General features: G+C 39.0%; 1 non-coding gene across 1 annotated transcript; it reads left to right on the top strand.

The window, feature by feature from the left end:
- The first annotated feature begins 2,348 nt into the window (after nucleotides 1-2,348).
- Trnam-cau (transfer RNA methionine (anticodon CAU)) lies at nucleotides 2,349-2,421 on the top strand. The gene has a single exon. It is a non-coding gene; the product is annotated as a tRNA-Met (tRNA).
- The last annotated feature ends 260 nt before the right edge of the window (nucleotides 2,422-2,681 follow it).

Below are 2,681 nucleotides of genomic sequence, written 5' to 3'. Positions count from 1 at the left end.
AACAAATCAGCATTTTTTTGATCTATTATTTGCTCATTCGAGCTTTTTTCTGTCGAGGAGATGCCTCAGTGTGCCATTCCTCACTTCTACCGCTTTCTCTCAGCATCGTACTCAAAAACTCAGGATTCATCACCTGTGATTACACGACTGAGTCCTTCGTGGTCATTCGCAGTCTTCTCACTAAGATCAGCTTATGTCCGACAGCGACAGGGTGAAACTGCCATATAGATCAGATGGGGCAAGTTTTGCACTTTGCATGTACACACGTAACATCCAGTAGGTCACACCTCATTGTAACAGGTTCATTATTGTCTTAGCAATGCTGTACCAATTTTTATGCAATTGGTTTGTTGTTCTTTTCTGTCTACAATGTTGTTAAAATAGCACTGATCGCTTTTTCCATTTTCTGTAATAACGTAATATTCCAAAGCAATGGAAGACTTACAAATAAAAATTATTTGCTATTTAAAAAATATTTATTTAAAAACCTAAAATTTTAGCACTGCTGCTATGGCTAATTGATATTTCGTTTTTTTTACTCGATTGTTTGTAAAAGATAAAGAATCACCTGTTATAACCGTGACCAAACAAATTCCGAAAAGTAGGGGCTACTCGGAAGTAAAATACCTGTATTGGTTTTAACCAGTCGGTTTTTCCCGTCTGTAACAACACAGGGCTTAGTAATTTTCTACAGGGTTGTATAGTGCACATGCTCCTTTGTCACCATGAATGGTCTTCGATCCATCCGAATAAATATTCGTCGATTTCAGGAAAACAGTATTGTGCAAAACGCATCAGGTCTTCAAATTTGGGGAAGATTTGTACTGCACAATATTATCAAAAATTAGTACATTTTCTTCTCGTCAGCTGCATGGGGCCAGGAAATCTGGTAGATATCGTATTTCTCTATCTTATTTTCATACAAGGTCTAAGAGATATCATAATCAGTGGATTTCTTCTATTTGCAGACAAGCGGTTAAATTTTTCCGTATTTGACCCATATTTCATTATTCCATTGTTTGTTTCATTATTCCATTGTTTGTCCTATCTGTGAGATTCGCTTCAAAATGAATTTATTCGCAAGTTTTTTACTTCTGGGTACCTCAACAAGGAGAGCATTCGTTTGTGTGGATAGCATCGCTCCAGTGCATATTCGAGTGCAGCGGTATCGAAGTCCGTCCAGCATCGATATCGAATTTCTTGTCCTATGATGATCAAATCTTCTTTCATAATCCAAGACTGATCTCGCAACAGTCCTGTACCAGCTCGTCGAAATTTTCGGGTGTGCTGCCCCCCCCCCCCCCCCATCTGCCGAACATACATCCTTGTTTCTATATTAGAAGAATATCACTTTTGTGATATCTCTAGGTTAGTGTCGAATCAGTTCTCGTTTCCAGAAACTTAAGAGCGACTCCTGAATGCGATATTTTTCCACCAACCTTCATCCAATCCGGGGAATGTGGAACTCTTATTCGCATAAAAATAATTACCTTTGTTTAATCCGTGTTATCTCCAGACAATTCTCTTAGGCAGAGATCAGGGAATTGTAATTTAGATAATATTGATGAAAAACTTTTCTCGTGTATAAAGCATGTACTGGAGAGGGCTCAATATGGCTTCCGATGGGAAACCATTGTGGATTATCCGAGGCCCTGTGCCATATCCATTGTACAAGACATAGATTCTTCTATCTGAGAACAAAGATTTAATCCCACAGATTGCACAAATACTATAATTAGTGGAAACAAGATTTCTTTCCAGTGGCGTGATTTCCACAGTGTCTTAAGCTCCAGCTAGGAAACATTTGTTCACCAAGGTCCGTTGAATATCAGTTGTCAAATTCCCTAAGTTCTCAACAGCACTCTTTCCCTTGCGAAATCGAAGCTAGGCCTTGGGAAGAACTTTACTCTTTTCCCTCCACTATTATAAACTGTTTTTAACCGTTCTTAGATGCATCTTTGATATACAAGATGACAGTGCTGTCGGTTTGTAAGATGACGGGTTTACAGTATCTTTCTGTGCTTTGCTACCCTTGGTAGACAGTACCGGCAACCCCTCTGAAGTACTTCAGCAACTATCTGCAGAAGTCTGCAATATCAGCAATATTGCCCGGTCGTATATCAGAATTGCCATGTATTGCAGTCATGGTGCATCAATGTTGACAACACTGTTACGGCCAAATATTGCTGTAAAATATAGCCTGTATGAAAGCACCTAAATCAGGTAGTCGCGTTGACTCCATTATTGCTGATAACTATGACATAAACTCCTAGTTAATCTTTGGCGTCTTACGCAAAACACATCGTACTCATACAGTTAAGCATACCGATAGCCCGTTACACGCAGTTGCCTCGGTAGCGCAGTAGGCAGCGCGTAAGTCTCATAATCTTAAGGTCGTGAGTTCGATCCTCACCCGGGGCATTTATTTTAATCAATATTTCTGAACTGACAATTACCTTGTGCTTCGCTTTTAATTAGCACATGATATCGGTTATGCTGAACACGTACAATAAATAGTGCGTGTTGATTGTGACACAATGCTCGGAGAAATAAATCGAATGCTATACAAATTAAAGAATCCGTAGATAAAATGAGTGATGACATCTTTATTTCGACGAAACAACGCTAACCTTACCTCGCAATGAGAATTCTTCAAACTTTTATAACATATTAGATGCGTT

The sequence above is a fragment of the Schistocerca nitens genome, chromosome 1 (genome assembly GCF_023898315.1).
Source record: "Schistocerca nitens isolate TAMUIC-IGC-003100 chromosome 1, iqSchNite1.1, whole genome shotgun sequence".
NCBI classification, from domain to species: domain Eukaryota; kingdom Metazoa; phylum Arthropoda; class Insecta; order Orthoptera; family Acrididae; genus Schistocerca; species Schistocerca nitens.
The sequence above is the reverse complement of the archived record's forward strand: the minus strand, read 5'-3'. Positions and strand labels throughout refer to the sequence as shown.